The sequence below is a fragment of the Aphis gossypii genome, chromosome 1, assembly GCF_020184175.1.
Source record: "Aphis gossypii isolate Hap1 chromosome 1, ASM2018417v2, whole genome shotgun sequence".
Lineage (NCBI taxonomy): Eukaryota > Metazoa > Arthropoda > Insecta > Hemiptera > Aphididae > Aphis > Aphis gossypii.
Genome location: NC_065530.1, coordinates 68817304 through 68838249, shown reverse-complemented (window position 1 = coordinate 68838249; position 20946 = coordinate 68817304). Strand labels below are relative to the sequence as shown.

General features: G+C 24.8%; 2 protein-coding genes across 2 annotated transcripts in view; one reads left to right on the top strand and one right to left on the bottom strand.

Annotated features, from left to right (window-relative positions):
* Positions 1-20946, bottom strand: part of LOC114121671 (tachykinin-like peptides receptor 99D) — a 186990-nt gene that overhangs the window by 80413 nt on the left and 85631 nt on the right. The gene's annotated exons all lie outside the window — the stretch shown is intronic.
* LOC114129503 (uncharacterized) overlaps positions 6525-20946 on the top strand; it is a 31215-nt gene continuing 16793 nt past the window's right edge. Inside the window, exon 1 of the mRNA XM_050204529.1 lies at positions 6525-6622. The gene's annotated coding sequence lies outside the window, so the exon portion shown is untranslated. The remainder of the gene's footprint in view (positions 6623-20946) is intronic.

Below are 20946 nucleotides of genomic sequence, written 5' to 3'. Positions count from 1 at the left end.
TCGCGTAGGCAGAGGGGAGTTCTCGCCTAAGAATGTGGCGATTCCAACGATTGCGAATTGAATGTGTCCGAGAACCGACGCAACTACAACATCGAATGACGACTTATTGGTAGGTATCGAGTCTCCATAGCGCTTCATGTCCCCGAAAAGCTCTCCCTCGTTTTAGTAAGTTAAACATATAAAAAAAAATTCATAAAGAATCATTTATATAATTACGTTATTAATAATTTAATTGAATAAAATAATTTACTAAATAAATAATTGAAATTACCAACTTAACATTTTTTAAAAAAAATATCCAATCTATCTTGGTGGAAGGAAGTATGATACAAAAAAGTTTCATTACTTAAACAGTTTTTTATAATAAAACAGAAAATCAGAAAATTAAGACACCGAGAACTTTATACAATTTAAAATATTGAGTTTTAAATCATTAAAAAATAATCATGGGAAACGTTCATCAATAAAATTATATCACTATTTTAATAATAATAATAATAATAAAAAAAATATGCGACAAACAAAAATAACAGATTTTATTTAAATAATTGTATGCAATAAAATAAATATTGCTTTTTAATAACATACATAATTACCATAATGGTATTTTTTGATTAAAATGTAATATAGTGTATACTGTTCTGTAATAATATATTTTTTAAATGTTTCTAACTATTGTGACTTATTTTTCCTGGTCCTTAGTGAACATCGTTTATGTTGTATAATGTATATTGTAATTGTGTTACAAAACATTCGGCCGCAATGTTTATTTGTTTATTCAGGTACACAGAAATCAAGGAAAAATAATGTTTGAAAAATGCACGACTATTGGAATGTACATTTTAATATTTACGCTCGGTAAATTCAAATTGTATCAGACATCAAGGGTTAACGTAGAGGGTATTATAATTAATTCCGCTTGCTAAATACTTGGGCAAAGAGACAAGACTATTTTTCATTTTCAAGAGACGGTTTTCCAAGAATAATCCCGAAATCGTTATGTTGTAGAACCATCCGGGATTAGAGCTTTTTCAATTAACAAAGAAATAAGAATAGCGTCAAGAGATATAATTTTGCTGTGAAATGAATCACTGTCTAACGTGTAACATATTATTTGTAAAAGGATATTCAATTACAAACGATACTCGATATAATTGAGTCTATCAACATGTACACTCATTATATACCTATTCGATAATAAATTGTACATCAAATATGATATATCACAATATAACAAGTGATATCCTAAATTACTTAAATCTAAGTTAATATGATTATATATTATTAATATGTCTTACAACTCAAAATGTGTGCTTAATAAGTTTATATAATGTGTTTGTATATCTAAATATAAATGTATTTTTTATTTATATTTTATAATTATTTTTTATTAAACAAATATTTATTATGAAGATTCGACTATAAAAAATAATAATTTTTAATGATGATATTTTACATTTGACGATTTCGGGTATTAAAAATTAAGTGGTAAGTATATGAAAAATTAAAAATAATATCTACAAAATATTACACGAAAAGGCTTAAAAGTTGTAGTTAAATTAATTATTTTAGTTCAAGTATTTATTTTAAGCTCAAGTGCCAAGTGGTATAAAGTTAGTATCTAGTGTAATTTTATTTTAGTTCTTTCTCATTTGAAATTATTAGAATTTATTCTTCTTTATAAAATTTTTTTGTTAAAATAATTTAAAGTTAATTTAAATTTCATTGTTTTATTTCAAAGCAATGATAAAATTTAAGAAATAAAAAAATAAAAATCGTAGGTAGTAAAATTATACCTGCTACGATGAAAATAAAAAAAAAGAAACCAAAATTCGAGCATTTACCAATTGATTTCGGTAAAACCTAGAATACACTAAATAAACCACGAATAATTTTTATAGTTCGGAAAGCTATAAATCAATACATATAATTAAATTTTACAAATGAAATTTGTTAAATCTTAGAACAAAAAATCAGTGTTAGTGAAAGTCCGAATTTTTTTTGATTATATATTTTAGCATAATACTAGCCTGTAAAATATTACTATGGGTGAAATTCTAAATATAACATAAATAAGTTTGATTGAGTATTATATGAAAAAAAATGTTATAAAAATATTTATAAAATTTATTATAATATGTTTTAGATTCTGCAAGCGTAGCAATGAATATATTAATTTAAGAATGGTGTGGAATTTTATTATTATTATTATTTATAATTTATTTTTGATTTTTTGTCTTCCGTTACTATTTAAGGTTGTGATAATGATTATATTTTCAGTTTTTGAAGTGATTTTTAGTAGTAAATTAGATCTAATTGGTATTTTGGGGTCAATAACTTAAATGTAAAAATACCGAATACATTACAAAATTACTGTTGAAAAAAAAAGGAAAAATAGAAATTTTTACACTAAACTAATAAGTATTAGTCAAAATCTATTATATATTTCTTCAACTTAACTCAAAAATGAAAAACCGTTATTTATTTAATATTTTCACAAAACATTTACATGTATATTATATCTGTTAAAAACAATAATATTTTTAAATACCTAGGTACTTTCACTATTTTTAATCTATTTGTAGACATTTTAAATCTGAATTTTTTTAGATTTTGTTCAAATATATACAAATTGACAATTTTTTTGTATTTAACAAAATTATAAAATCTTCAATTATAATTGATAAATGATTTAAAAAAATATAGAATTGTGTTTATAGATAATATATTCTGAAACAAAAAATTAAATTTTCTTTTATTGTCACTTGAATTTCTAGTTTTAAAAATTCTAATCAAGCAATAATAACGAAATCAATATTTAATTATAGTTCGAAAACATTATTGATAGCGATCTATAGATGAGATTTTGACAAAAATAAATGAAAATTTATGTCAAGAAAATTGTAATTTATTTTGAGTATGTGTTCAAGTACAATAGTACAAGTTATTATATTAAGGTGATGACAAACACAAAATTAAATTTAAAAAAAAATATCGAAAAAAATATTTCAAAACCAATACATGCATTCCTCTACTCGTTTAATCAGTATCTAAAATAACTAACAGCAATGCAAGTCCATAGTAAATATAAAATACACAGCCTTACAGAAAGTCTTCAATTAGTATCTAAAGTATTTAGAATTATTTATCATTGGATTCAAATTTAACACTTCTCTAATGTAGTATTATACTCAACAAATCGTTACACATAACAACTATTAAATAACAGACCGTATTCTTTAAAAAAAAATTAATATAATTTAAAATAAAAACAATAAAAATAGTTTATTTTCGATTTTTTTTTTTTTTTAATTTGATAAAATCGTCTACTTGTACATTTTTAATAATAACATTTTCATTATCTACATTTTATAAATAAATGTTATGTTTAAAACTATATAGATTTGTAAACTTAAATGTACACACTAAACAAAAATATTAAAATACTGAATAGCATAGTACATTTATTACCCATAGCTGTGCAATAAAGGTACAATATCTTTATATTGACTCGTGCACTTAAAACTTGATTTTGTAGAATACAATGGTCGAAAATTAAATTAAAATCATGACAGTCGTTGGTCTCTTCCTAGTTTCCTACAGGCTACAACGACACCTTAACTGAATTTTCCCTCATTTATCGTTAAAGTAAAAATGGAAGATGCTGTCACGGTACAAAGAGAAATTTCAAAAGAGGAAAAAAATTATCTCTATAAAAAACGTTTAACTTTAATGATTGACATACTCAAATTAATAGTATAAACGTGTTTGACATGAATCCCAGTACATAGTTAATAGTTATATCGATAACATAATATAATATGTTTAAAAGCTTGTAGTTTTATTAAATTATTCCCTTGTTTTCAATTAATCTTGTATAAAAATTCTGTACTTGTCAGTTGTTGGTTAAATAGTAACTGCCAAATATAAAATACTTTAGATTACTTTTTATTGATTATTTTTATATTTTTTATATTTTTTGTTTTACAATCATTTAGAAAGGTTTAATTGCAAGTATACGATTTTTCAATAATAAAAATTAATTGGAGGGCCTATATTTCAAACATAAAAAAATATTGGAACATGGATTTCTTAAAAAAAAAAGGAATTAAATGCGGAGACTACAAAAATTAAAATTAAAATTATAATCGTGATGAACGATGATTAAATTATTAATATTATATTATATATAATATTATACATACAATATGTAATTATTTCTTTATTGGATGCGTACTTTAACCTTAATTATTGAAAAATAATTAGCTGATGTTGACTCCATAACTCAAAATTATACATGTAGATAATTGTAGAATGAATATTATATTCGATATTCCAGTTCAATATTATTAAAAACAAAACCCCTATTCAAGAATATATGTGCAGTTAGAGTGTAATTATTTACAACAATTTTAAAACAATCCAGCTGCTGTCCAAAAATGATTTACCATATCAACGTTAATACTTTTTTTTCCGTGAATTGAATATACTAATATAAAATCGTTGTAATTATTGAAGTACATAATATTTGTAATATGTAACAAAGTGTAGTGTATATTTCACAGTTTCTTGAGTGAAATAAATCATATAAAATCAATTGTTGAAATAAATTTAAACAATGTTCGAGTAAATACTATAGTTTACTAAAATAATTAATAACATAAATAAAGACCTGACTGAACGCGAAGGTATTTGTATGTAGTTTGTGAACATATTAGTTAACTGTTAGGTGAATACAAACAGCCATTTTTTTTTTTTAGTTAATATATGATTTAGTAAATAAATATATTATGTTATTTATTATTATTCAATCAAACATGTTTTAATTGGTTACCTAAATATTTCAATACTACCTATTCCGATAGGAATCAATAATTTAATAGAATTACGTCAGGGTGTGTGTTATAGGAATCATTCATACAATTAATATACAGTACAAAATGTATTTCACTACATTCAAATTTATGTTTACTTATACTAAGAATACATAATATAAGATATATCGATCATAGGAAAAATGTACAATAGTATCACATCAATATAATTTTTTACTATTTTCTATATAAATAAAAAAGTGAATCTTAAACTCGGCTGGTGACGTCGTGTGTTCTATCAGTAGGAGTAAAAATGCATAAATACATATTATTACTAGCTTTTCGAGCTCCCCCAAAAAGTTAAAAAAACGACTTGTGTAAAAAAATCTATTATATGAATAGGTAACTAAACCTTAAGGGATATTTTTATGTACCTATACGAAAAAATGCTGAGATTGTATACAATTTTTCGAAAACAGACATCATCTTCTTGTAAGGAATATTAATACAAAGGTGAAAGGACCCCGTATAATAAGAAATGATAAAAACCAAAGTATGAGCCACAAATCACGGGCATGTAATTTTAACCGTTATAATCATGTCAGATGAATCCGTTAAGCTACTTAATGTAACTTTTCAGAAAAAGTACCCAAAAGCATCGTTTTGTACATTTTTAAAATGAAATCGTAATATTCGTAATAAAAATGAAAGAAAAGTAAACTATATGTTTCAGTATGTTTTAAAGAGTTGTAATCTCATCGAGTTCTCTAAAAAAATAAGAATAAAATAGTGATCCCAAAAATTATTTTTTATTTGATTTCACGAATATAATAACTAACTGAAAAAATGTACAAGCTGCATGTCATTGTTATATAATAATATAATATACTATATAGTTTATTATAAAACGTATACTTAGAATAAATGGTTGAATTTTGTAAATATAATTTTATTTTATAATATGAAATGTTCAAAAAACATTCAGTCTTATAATATGTTTATATATAGTATGAATAAAGTTGGATTAAAATATATATAGAAATTAAATAATTTATCACATGTGAAAAACGTTGTTGTCACATTCAAACAAATTTATAACAATATTTGAAGCAATACGTTTTTTCTTATTTTTCTCAGCAAATAATATACCTATACCTATAATATATTATATTTACACAAGATAACTACGTAAAGCTCACTTTGCTTTCATATGGATGTTGGTTTATTGTTAGAAAGGTTTTTACTTGTAGTGGCCTTCATCATTATGTGTTAATATTGTTAAAACCTAACTTGATATTGTTATAATAATAGTAATAATTTAAAATTTGTCGGAGCCAAATACGTGTTTCGAATACTACTTCGAGATCATATTATTATGTGTTAGCAACGCTTCTTGCAAGTTGTCTATTTTATTGCAGCATTAGCATTTCAATTCGAACAAACCGATTTAATAGTACATAAGAAATCCCGTTTGAAAAATATATGACGAGATCAGACGGTAACGACAGTTTAGGTACTCAGAGTAATGTCTGCGGTGGTTTTTTCTATACTATTTTTATATTTCCTGTTATATCGAATAAACGGAGGTCACCGTGAATCGTTATGGATGTTTAAATCGTCCGGTTAGCACGCAGTCAATAGATGAGCGAAATCCGTCTCGATGACATCACGGCATACCTATCGGCGCGGACTTCACCGAAGCGGCAATGGATGGTTTCAGACGTTCTCATTATCTCCCCCAATGGTTTTCGAGAACGAGAAACGATTATATTGAAGCCGTCCAAAATATTTGATTTCAATTACGACTGGTAGGTACATATATATAATTTATCTGTCTTACATCCCGACGGTATTTTGATTTACGTAATTAATTGTTTTCCGTTGTCGAGTTGTGATGAATCGCAATGAGGAATATTTCGACGTGCGGTGATACCTCGAATCCGATAGGCGTTAGATCGATAGACGATTAGGATATTATCCCTTAGGAACTTGCTAGCAGTTTAATCGAACAATTATGTTTAAATACATTCTACATACTACATTTACAATATTATGATTTGATATAAATGTATGTATTTAATGCTGAACATGCACGAAAATAGGATTCTCAAATACATAGGGTTTGAGCCCGAAAGGTTTCAACAACAAAAAGAGTGTTAGATTCGTCCTCCAACCATTTTATACATACAATTTTACTTATTATATATTTTAATCATAAGTGATATTTGTGTGTTTAGATGAGACGGTGTAACTGTACCCACATACAGACGTGTATCATATACTCTCGTATATGTGTGTGAGTGTAAATACACTTCGCCTTAACACAGCGGCACTCGGTGCGACAAGCTGATTACTTATAAGTTATAACTGACCATTAATTGTTTATAAAACGAAAATCAATGAAAACCTATCAACATATTATTTTTCATTACTATTATATTTATATCTATTACTATTGATAATAAATTATGTAATTTAATATAATAAAAATAGCCTATAATATTATATTAAAATTAAGTAATACAATTTATGAACGGATCAAATCTGTTTTTAATACTAATGGCATTGTTGCAGTAGCCATATAATATTGATTGCACCAAATGACATAATACTATATTATAGTGGTTGGAACTATAGCACTATGTACAATGACAACATACGATAATTCAACTGTTTTTAAAATTAAAAAAATGTACACATTATAAAAAATGTATTACTTGCACGTGCACGAATAGTGTTTTAAAAAATGTAAACAACGTTTTTGTAAACATTAGGGAATTTAACAGTTTCATTGATATTGTTTTTCCTTTCTAACTAGGTCAAATTATAATTATTTTTTTATTTTAAACGATATATGATATATGATGCGCCATACATTTGCATATATAAGTAGCGATAATTATAGCATAATACATCCAATTTAGTGACTACTAACGCCATAAGTTAGTATACATTCATCACGGATATAAAGGGCCTACTGTTAAAGTTCTGCACCATTTAATTAACACCATATTCAATTTTAATGTATTTTTGGAATTTGAATTCAACATAAATAGTATAATATTATAAATTTAATATTATTATTGGAAATTTTTTTGATTATATTGATTTAGTCTACATGGCACTGCGAATATATGTTTCTTGTTATAATGGAGATATATGAACGTATACTTAATATGAAAACGTTAACGGTAATAATTGAAAAAACATAGATGTACAAGTGGGTACCACTTTGTTGTGTCTCCACCAGTCTGCTGGTGTTGAGTACCTAGGTTACTGAAATGTATACGTCAAATTTGAACTCAATGATATTTCATTGAATACAAAAAATGATTCTGAGTAGAGTTGGTATATAAATTGTACATAAAAGTTTTCAGTCTTCAAGAATATAGTGTATTTAAATTGTAACAAAATAATTAACATCAATATTTGTCATTTAAAGATATAATTTATACTTAAAATGTCTATAAAATAAAAATAATTGTTTTTAAAAATGTATAGAAAAAAAACTAAAAAATATCGACAATTTCTCATGCCTATGAATATCTCAAAAAAAAAAAGTATTTTTAATTAAAGTTATTATTTTTAAAATTGTATTATAAATAATATGAACATTTACTGAACATTTAAAGTATCTATGATATATTTTTTTTGAGTTACACCAAAAAAACAAAATTATTTTTTTCAAAAATTACATTTGCGTAAAAATGTACTGTTTTTCTTAATTATTTTTTTTTTCATTGTAAAAAATAATAGTGGGCATTTTTTACGTACAAACTAGATTAAATATTCTATTTGAAACCACCATTTAAGTTGAAAATTGAAAAATTTATCAACTACTTATCGTATACTGATATAAAACGAACACACATTCTAAAAGCAATATATTCAACGCTCCGTAAATATAATATTTAACGAATTTAAGTACAATCATTTATTCACTTTTGGAATTTCAACAAAATTCTCTAAAATTCTAATTTCAGACATTTACTAAAACCTCTGTATTTACCCAGAACTTTTTTAAAATTGATATTAATAATGATTTATGAGTAATATCGTATAATATTTTGAAGGTTTTTGGCAAGCAAAACATTTTCATTGATATATTTTTTTTATTAAAATAGAAAATGTAACGATCTGTATTGTATGTATAATGATCAAATAAGATATTAAATTATATATTTATATGGAGAATATTTAAATTATGATATAGTATGATAAGTTGAAGCTTTTTAGTGAATGAACTTTGAGGAGGCATTATAGTTAGGGATTTAACAAATCCCTGTATCAGCGTCTTTTTAACCGACGGGGTGGGGGGGGGGATTTCTGTCAAGTTGTATCAGTCTTGAATGATTATAAGTGGGTTGGCATGAGTGGCTAGTTTGGAGTGGCATTTTTTTAATGGTCAGATGCAACTGTGTTAACAGTTTCAATGATAAGGTCATCGTGGATCGAATCGTTAGAAATATACCAACTATCAAGGTGCAGAAGTAAGTGAACGGAGAGTAATTGAAAAGCTTGAAATGTTTTTGTTGGAGATGTTTTGACACAATCTAATATCTGTATTTTATAAGCCCAAGTGGGCCTTAACATTGAGTTGTAAATAATTATTTTATTATTTTATTTGATTTAAGAATAGGATGAACTGGGTGGAATAGGTATAAACTACTGACTCTACTGTTATGTTTTTTTTTTTTTTTATTTGAGTTTAAATGTAAGACCCTAGTAAAATATTTGTCAAATATCAGGCACAAATATTAAAATATTTAGGTTTAAGTTAGAGTAATTTTCTTTCAAAGTGAAGACAGGTGATATTTCTCTTTTTAAGGCGTAATAAAGAACATGGCAGAACTTTTCAATGTTAATTTTGGTTTTCCAATTGGATGACATTTTTCTATTTTGATAGGATGTGATTAGAGATTAAAGAATACTACAATGTTACAAATATATTCACTTAATAGCTAATATTGCTGAGCTATTTACAACTTTGGCGATTGAAATATAATCAGCATTTAGTATGTCTGCAGTGAATGTGTAGTAAAGGTCACAGATGTTGTTCAAATCATTTCCTTAAGGGACTTTTGCTTTACTTTTAAGTAGGGGGAGAATGCATTTCTTTGTCTGGTGACAAGTGTATGATTCAAAAGATATGATTTAATTATTAAATAAAGTGGTACTGGAAGAATCTTTTTTTTTTTTTGTTAAGTTGGCCTTGATACCATACTTTATCAAAATCACGTTTTATGTTGAAGAAAACGATCTAAGATAGTATTTTAATTTTTTTCAAAAAAGGAAGAAATTCTTATTTGTTATAATTTTTTATTAAAGTTTGAAAAAAAAAATGAAACTTTAAATTGTTCATAAATAGCTTAAAAACAGTTGAAGTTTTTTAAAAATTATACCATAAGTAGAAAATCAATTTTGTAAAATATTGTTTTTGCATAAAAATTCCCATTTTTATTTCATTTATTTATTTTTTCCGATTAATAAGAAAATTATTGAAACATTTTTAACTATACTTCAAGAAGTACTAAATAGTTCCAATTTTATACTAGAAATCACTACCTACCAAAGATAAGAATTCAAAGTATTTTTACTGTCTTACAAGCTTATGATGGACAGAAAAAAAAAAGAAAATATATATCATTGTAAAATCAATACATTTATTGGGCTGCTAAGAATCAAATATATTATTATATATCCTGATAATAAATATTTTTTATTTAAATTATAATTTTTACACTTAACCAAAATCGTATACCTATTATATTATATTGTGATATTTAAAATTAAAATAATCACAAGTCACCTTGTCAGTAACCTTTTTGGCTTAGGCTTTCATATGTTATAATATAATGGTTAACAAAGTTTAGGTAGTTTAGGTAGAACCTATACATTATATAAGTCATTAATAACCCTGTTAACTAACTGTTAGTTTATTTGAATTGAATTGAACTTGGTCCATGACATATATGATTGTGTGGTTTATTTATTACACAATGAGTTTTGAATTTGATCAAATATATTGGTAAATTACAACATGTTGTTTTCTTATAACATATTTTTATTTCACTTTTATATTCACTAAATAACTTTGTAAAAATAATGATAGGTATTTATAACCTTTTAAATGTATACCGAGTATTAATAATTTTAATCATATTCAACATTATCGTTGTACGTTTGCACAACAACATTATTCTGAGTAATTAATCATATTATGTGTAATTAATAAAAATAAAGAGAGCGTTATAATATTCTTAATGTTTAAATATTTACCACAGTCGTCTAGTACTTGCAACGTTATACGTAAATCATAACATGTAGTTTTCTATTAATCTATTGCTTAACACATTTTTAAGTTATTATAATTTAAGCTCCCGAGTTGTCCGTATATTAATAGCAATAAAATAGAGAGTTATCTTGATAGAGCTACATGTATAATATTATACAACACTTTAATTATTTTCGATCAAAAAAATGTCCTGTATATCTAAAATGTAGGATTGTATAATATGGTTATATATCATTGGTTTGCACATGGAAAATCTAATAGTATTATATTTTGTGTAAATATTATTTATTAACATGCTTCCTATTCTTTTTAATATAAATGTTTAAAAATATTGAACAGTTCTATTTTCAGTGATTACTTATTAGTGGTACATAACTGATGCGTAATACTTACCATGGGTGTTACGCAAAAAAAAAGTTTGAGAACCTCTGATTCAGAACTTTAACCATCAAACACATAGTGGAGCAGTGTACACAATACATCTCAATACGCACTGACCTGAACATGTCACCCAACATAATGGAAGCTCTTGATGAAAGCTTAACTTATAAAATTATCACATTCTTAAACAGCACAAGTACTATATAAGTAAATTGTAATTTTAAATTTAACTCAACCTATATACATACTATATAGTATATAGTATGTAATATTATGTAATATTATTTTTTATCTAACACCTAACATAGTTAATATGTAATATCTAATGGCTAACCCTTGTTATTAAAGTCTTAATTATCAAATTAAAAAATAATAATAATTAGAAAAGTATAATTTATTGTTAAATAACTTATAATAATTACACAACGGGCACAATATAAATATTTTCCACTCACTTAAAATTGGCGATTTCAATAAATGAATATTATATTGGTTATTAACTCTCAGTTGTCAATAACGGATTATGTGAATCATATGAAACCTGCGTTTATTCTAGTATCACATTTTAAACTCACCTCGACTAATTATTTGTGAATTAACTTAAGACTTAAGCCTGGATAAAAAAATGAATAATATATAGTTAATATTATAACATATATACCAAGGGACTTTCTATAATAACCTGATAATACGAGTATACTGACGCCTAACCTGAGTTTAAAAATGTTTGTAGAAAACCATTATAATATGAAACGCTAATCCGCATACATTATCAGCTGGTATAGCTGTTCGTTATCCTGCACTGAATCTATGCAATATGCGTGTTGTGTCACGTCGTAAACAACAGCCGTTGTGATAATTAAACCACGATATTACATAGTGGTATAAATTACGTTTTAGATTTATTATAATATTTTGTAATTATATTCAAAAGAACTTTTATTTGTTTTCAAAAATATGTTCACTCTGGAGTTATTTAATCCAACGTTTTAAATTGTAATTTGACATAACGATGGTTAAATTTTGGCTACAACTTCACGGAAAATTGTTTATCTTTAAATAATTATTAAGATGCGTAGCACTATAAATAGAGTAATTTTGAAAAGCACATCGAACCGCTTCTACTTTCAAACACCAAAACCGAGAATAATATAATATATTTTATGCTTACTACAATCTTCGTTCCTTCTACTGAATAAGTTGTTAGAACATCTTTTCTACAAAAAATTTATTTTATCAAACGTGGTCACGTCTTTATACACTGGGTTCAAGCGAATAGCAAATTGACTTTATCTACCCATTAGTGTAAGTAGAAGTACGTACCTTACACTTGTATATATATATATATATAAGGTATACCCCAGGTATATATAGAAAAATACTCACACACAGATTGCTGATTAGCTTAACTATAAAACAACGAGAGCTGAGTAATTCGAGTCTGTTCGGCATTTCCATTACATTGGATCCGAGTTCTCAGGCTAAATGTGATCGCATTTTCGTATTATACAATTTAATAGGACATCAAGACGACCGAGAGAAATGTATAGGAGAGTAGAGATATAGAGAGTGGGCAATTCCTGATGATGATAATTCGATTTCATACAATAGTTGTGTCAAAGGTAGATACCATTGTTTTCAGAGAAACGAAACGTAATGAATGATAATGTATTTGTGCACCTACTATCACTTCTATCTGCAACGTTTTTATAAATGTTTTTTTGGTTTTTTTTTTCGAAGGTAATTCAACTTAATTTATGAAAATTAAAACAATTTATTGCCATATTATATTACATGAACAAATAATTGAAAATAAATATAAATTATTATATTATAGTTTTAAACATTGGCAAAACTATGGCAAAAATAATTAGACTCAAACTATATGATGTCTAAAAATATATAATTTTTCAATATTATAAAATTTAATTTACATTTTCATATTTGTCAACTTTTAAATTGCTATATTGAATATAAGATACAAAATATACATATAATATTCGTCAACTATAACTTTTAAAGTCTAATAATAATATGCTTTTCCATAAAATTTCTTACCTTGCATTGAAAGAGTAACCGATATAATATGACAAAATGTTCATAATATTACCAAGTCAAAAGTTACTATGCTAAATTAAGTAAATAAATGCATTTAGTACATTTTTTATTATTCAAAATTATACGTATTTCAAACATATAACACATAAGTTGTATTTATAACGAGTTAAACAAATGAAAAAGTTTCTCTTATTCATAAAAAACATTTTAAATATTGTTTTGAAAAACATATTATTTTATATAAATAGATTGTTCTATTACAGATGGGATATTTTATTTATACCTTGTAATGGTTTTAAGATAATAACTTAACATTATTAAAGAAAACAATACTAATAAATTATATGATTTAATAAAATAATATAATATTCAATTGATTAGAATATTTTATCAAAATATACTTTTCGTACATAAGAATTTGATATACAAAAAGATTAATTATAATATGATACAATTAATACATTTAAAACTTAACAATAGAAAGCAATTATCTATTGAATTCGTGATAAAACAAATTATATATTTATTATATTTTATTATATTATTGTAGGGATAAAAAAAAAAAAAACAAGAGTCATGAAGTAGGTTTTATGTATACCTCGTCATTGAATAATGAGTTGGTTACTGTCACGGGTGGGCTAAATTTGAATTCAACGATAAATCATTATATATAATTCTGAATAAATACGGTTTCAGCCTTTATTAACAAAAAAACTTCATAATTTATTTGTATTAGTATAAGTTATTTATTTTTCTATTAGTAGTTGTATGAAGTACACTGAACTAATTTATGTTAAATTTTAATTGAGTTAAGTAAATAATAATATGTGATAGCACAAAATTTCAATTAATTAAGATTCACATACTTTTTTTTTTAATTATAATGAAACTGTTTAGTACTAATAATGATTATTATACCTATTATGTATTTATTAATTTATTATGAGGTTCCATCTAAAGTTATTAAAACATAAACTTAAGAAAACCCTATTGATGAAAATATAGTCCAACAAAATCAGGGAGTAATTAAACAATATCTAACAAGTTACCAACAAAGTTGTTGATTATACTTCAATTGTGTCTATAGGTAGTATTGTTATGTTGCCAACTTTATGAAGGATAATAAAAATAAAACAAATTTCAATAATCACAAATTAAATTAATATGAGTTAGTTCTTAAAGAAACGTTAAAAGTGTTTTAATTTAAATAAATTAATACATTAAAAACGGCACATCAGTTAAGATATCATATACATTTGTTTTTTTGTTAGTAACATTGTTAACAATTTTAAGTTCATTTCTATCTTTTTTGTCAGTAAAACGATATTATTAGCGCTATTTATCCGTTGTCGACTATGATCACGTAATTTATTTCAGTAAATAACAACCCATATTGTTAAAATACTCAAAATAATAAATCACCTTGTAACAAAAAGAACTAGGGATTTATTTTGTTCTTTGTATAATTTACTTATTTATGTGCTTTGCATACGTTATTTACTATGATTGATTTATTCTATAAACTCCAAAGCATTAATTTTTGTTTATTTAATACAGCATTTATTAATTGAGACCTCATAACCGTATAACATAATTAAAAAATAATATTAGAAACTCGTAAAAATAAATTCACATTTTATAAAAACAAAAGAAAAAATCTCAACAGAATTTATGTTTATAATACACCAAAATTAAGTAATATAAACAACTATTTAGATAAACAGCCAAGAATGGAATAATTAATTTCATAAAAAAAAAAAAAATTATATATTACATATTCATTTACCTAACTATTTATAAAACAATATTCAACATTTTAAAGTTAAAGAAATTATTTTAAATCATTAAATGTTCGAGTTATGTGTGTAAGTTTTCAATAAATGTAAAAATATCAACTCCAAATATTTTTTGTAATGCAATATTTTAAATATAAATACATAACTCATTTTCAATAATTCTGCATGATATGTTTTTTGTTATTGTTATGAGTAAAGTTGTGGCATTTTATGCCATTTATTGTAATGAAGTTGTATCGTTATATTACTGTTAAACTAGTTGAATGTATTTGACTATTTTACATAATATATAAATATATTTTAATCAGTCAGCACCAATAAAATGAAAATATGTCGGTCACAACAAATGAGTAGGTATCAAAGCAACAATCAATAAGAAGGTATTATAATATATTATAATTTTTAGCAGGATATATGCGCCTGGAGGTTTATTGGATTCTAATTCAATTTTGTAATATATGCGTATTACACATTTTTATGCACCGTAGGTTGTTGTATTGATTAAGAAGTTTAGAAATTTAAAGTTTAGAATTCTTGATACCATCTTCATCCAAGACCGTGCATGGATATTTTAATGCATTCCGTGCTGTACCTGTTTTTACATACATTTAAATGTGGTCAAATTGTATGCATAACTCGTCGATAGTTTATGGCATTCTTAATAATTAAATTTTATTATTTTATTTGTATTAATTTACAGTCATTAAACATCCTTACGTGACGCCTGAACAATATACTCGTAACTTTTGCTGTAGTAAAAAAAAAAAATAAAAAATCATGAACATTATAAAGGTTGTTTTTTGTTATCACAAAAACAATTACCTCCAGTAACTATATTTTGAATAAAAACAGTTTTAAAAGTACCTTATATATCTGTTAACTATGATTTTTATCTGCTTTTTGCTCCAGAACGTCAGAAATAACTGTCTAGGTAATGAATAATAATTATATTTTCATTGGTTTATTTATTTCATGACTATATTTGATGAACACCTTCGATAAATTTTCCATAAATTCATTAAATATGCATCTTATGATTACGGTATCTAGATTCCGAGAGTTAGTGACAATAAAACGAATTGGGTTTTAAACAGTGTGTTGCTTTTTTAACACTTAGTGACAAAAAAGATATTTCTAGAGTTTCATTAGGTGAAATAAAAAAATATAACGCCATTCTAGTTGCCTGAGTTTTTTTTTTTAAATAATAAATTACTCTATATTGATACGTTATCTCTACATCTGCAACATATTATTATATCATTAAGTATATACCTAAATTATATATCTAATAATGTTTTAGTTATAAAATCAGTTTTTAACAAACAAAAGACCGTTATTAAAAATATTAATAGATAAAAACAAAGATTTAATGTTAATAGCCCTGGATTATAGGGTCGTAATTTAACGGATTAACCACGTAGTACCTATATACTTTTGGCTCAAAATAATAGAATTATATTTTATGAGAATTTTGTCCCTTTTATATTAATTGATCTTTCATTTTGTTACAGTAAATCTGATTTTTATTTCTGTAGTATAATTTATATTAGTATTGGAATAATGTTTTTTTTTATTTATTTAAATACAGATTAGATATTATATTTAATAGATTTTTGATAAAACTTATTTAAGTACTTATCTTATGGACAGAACATAACTTTTTTTTAAAAGAGTAGATATGTTTTAAGTTCTATGATAAAATTAGAAATCATAGTTATAGTATTTTTTTTAACCTAATGTGTTTTTTATGCTTTCAATGTTAAATCTTTTATAAATATACTCTTTTTAAAATAACTGAAGGCGTTTATTGGATTTAAACAAAAACTATACCTACCTATATATATATACATTTTTTATAAACTACTTTAAAAATACATACACTACACTTACATGGAATTAAATTAAAAATTAATACTCCAAGTATTTTCATAACAGAATACAATAAATTACGATAATTTAAAAGTTTTAATAATAAATTATTTATTTTATTCAATTTTTTTTTTTTTTTTTTTTTTTTTTATCAATTTTAATCGAAGTAATGACTTCTATGTAGTAGTTAAATCATTTAAATTCTTGAAGTAATGTTTTTTTATTTATTTTGTTAAACTCGAATATTTATTATTTAACTTTATATCAACGATATAATATATTTTATAATTATGTTTGTAGTATTTGAATTTTACTCAAACACGTAGGATATTAAAATATTATTTTTTAATCACCCATTGCCATTTAATTTATACTGTACAATATTGCTTTGTTATATTTTACGATTTATATCTCGAATAGCCACAAATTTATTCAGCCCAGTTAATGGCCAATGCAAATATGTAGATAAACAGCACTATATACGTATACATCTGCAGTTATATGTAAACCGCATTCGTTACAATCTTCTATTTCTATTCAACTGTATCTGTACCATGTTTAATGCAATGTATAAATCCTTTTAATATTCCATTATAAGGTTCAATAAATTCTTATTCACAAGCTATGAAAATGCATAGAGATATTTTAAGGTTTGCGCTCTAATAGATCCAAACACGAAATAATAATAATAATTTCAAAGTGTTTATAATAATTGCCAATACTTATATTTTCTACAAAAATGTGCAAACATATAGTACAATTTTTTTAATTGGAGGATATAATGTAATGCTATCGACTATTAGCTTGTTATTGTGATTTGTTTCGATCGAAGAAATCGCCTATTCGCTGACGTGTAAACAGTCGTGGCAAATATTTAACCTCGTGCAGGTACCCGCGACAACTTAAATATAAACACCATTTTGGGTGGCCGTGGTTTCCGTTCAACCACGATACAGAAGTACCTACACATGGTACGCATATAATGAAATGACAAAAATAAATATTTTAGTTCATTATAGGCGTTTCCACGGTCCGAAGACTGAAAATAATAAACATTTATCTGCAGTCGTTTGGCCCGAGACCAACTACAGGTTACATTATACACATGTAAATAACGGTCGCGTCATACGCACACGCACGAGTGTCTGACGTCTTCGTCTCATTACGATTACGCACAAGTTGTTTGTAAAATTACTACACTAAACGAAGCGATTAATCGTCGTTTGAAACGTCATGTCTAGTTTTGTCTGAAGTCCAAAATCATGCGCATGCCCGGTAGTTCGAAATTTGACAACGGGAGTCACTCGAATCCGGTGTATGAATACCCGATTTATTTTACACGATTAATTATTCTTCTTCTTCTTCTTCAAAAAAAAAATAATAAATAAATGAAAAATGTAATTCGTCTGATACAAACGTGTATAATACTGGTATTGACATTGTACTCATTATTGGCTTAATAATCAATTCGTTGTTAGTTAAGCGAGGTATATCTATACGTTATTCGATCGGGTAAATGATAACTGGCTTAATATAATTATTTTAACTTATAATTGACCCATGTAAAAGTAACTGACGTGAAAATCTTCTCCATAATAACTATAATTCTACACGGATTATGAATATCAATGTAAATTTCAAATATTTCAATACCTAATAACTTTAAATTGTAATCATTTTATATACATTTGTATTACAATTATTTCAATTTTTAACCTTATTTATTTATTACCGTGATAATTTTTAGTTTTTAATATTTATATTTTTTTTATAATTACAATAGTAATAATATAATTATTCATTTTTACAGTACATATCATACATTATTTTATAGAATATAATTGTTCTATAATTGAACCAAACCGCACTTGAATATTGGGTGCTAATACAATATTATACTGCAGTTAATACGATAAAATGCATTAAGAAGCATAACCTGATATAGCGACGACCGACGAATATGATTTAAAATTTTTAACTATAATTATTGCTCGTTTCCGGCGCACATTTTTTTTATTATTATTTATTAAAAATGTACTTATATCATGAATGCCGCTGGACTATCTATAACTGTAATTTTATTGATATCTACTGTTTAACACGTGATACATATAGTATTCGTAGTAAAATATTATGTACTTGTGAATCATGATCAAACCACACAAAACATATTTGTGTACAATATAATTATATTGAAAACGAGGATATTGAATATCATCAACGGCACTATACATTTTCGTGCGTAAAATAGTCATAAATCTAAATATCAATAATTACCTACATAAGGTTAAGGTACCTATATAAGAGTAAGTCAACGTATGTAGTCATTTTGGACCATAACATTCTATTACTAAATTATTACAAAAAAGAGTACGGTATTGGGTATATTCTATACGAATAGGCTGGTATACGATGCATCAGTGAATCACGAAAACGTAATAATTTTGAAGTTATGTGAAATTAATGTTTATGACATATTTTATATTACATTTATATCGAAAACCTGTTACATGCCAATGCGTCAATGTATATTGGTATAACGAAAGGTAACGAGTATTGTCATTTTAGTAACTTTTGAACTTAATGCGGTATAAACTCTAGAGAATATGAAACTTTATCGTAGGACTCGAGTATTTGTTACAATAGCATGATATCAAGCATGATTAATATGGAAGGTAAATAAATTGTAAAATGTTTGGTGTTGTAAGGAGCTAAGGTTATTACCTGTCAAACCTAAATAAATAGTTAACAACAAAAATTAATTTTAATAGTAATAAGTTAGAAAAGCGCGTTATAATTATACGAATTTTAATGAAAGTAAAAACTTAGACAATATATTATAAATTAAATATCTAAACAAAAAATTGTTTGGGTTAAGTTTGTTGAAACTATTTTAGAATAATGATGTTTTGAATTTATACATTTTCAAAACATAAGAAACAAAAAATAGAATATACAGTAAAAAATAGTTCATAAAATAAAATGGTAATTGAATGTTCAAGTTTCCAAATACATTGATCATATAACTAAAAATGGTCCATATGCATATTTATTCAAATATGCATATCAATTAATACATAATATATTATTATGCCATTATAACTTATATACCTATATGATATGATAAGATATTATAATATACTCATATGATTATGTGATTATTTACTATAGATTAAACAAAGAAAAAGTTATATTTTATTCATCAAATTAAAAATAAGAAAAAAATGTAGAAGTTTTTCAACATTACTAGAATTATAAATATTAACTAGTTTATTATCCTAAATTAACGAAACACAGTCAGTATCTATTACTGTTATTTAATAATTATTTTCTGGAAATGTTGTTTTGTATATTAAAAAATAATATTTGAGATAACGATACATCATTTAAAACATTTTAACTCGTCATTTATTATTTGATTACGTATATTTATTGTGTTTATTGTGGTCATATCTGTGTAAAAACAAATGACTCTTTCATATTAAAGAAAAATATATTTTAATTGAATAAATAATTATTGGGATATCAATGTCAGTGGAGTGATATGGAAGTTAAGATTAGATCGTTGAAGTTTTCGATCAAACGTGGTTTCCTCATCTTCAATCCTTGAAAACTTCCGACCGTTAAATAAATAAATTATACCATATTACAGCTTAGGTAAATAGTATGTTATGATGTGAGCAATAACATAATATGATTATTTATTAAGCATTATATTCTAGGAAATGTATAT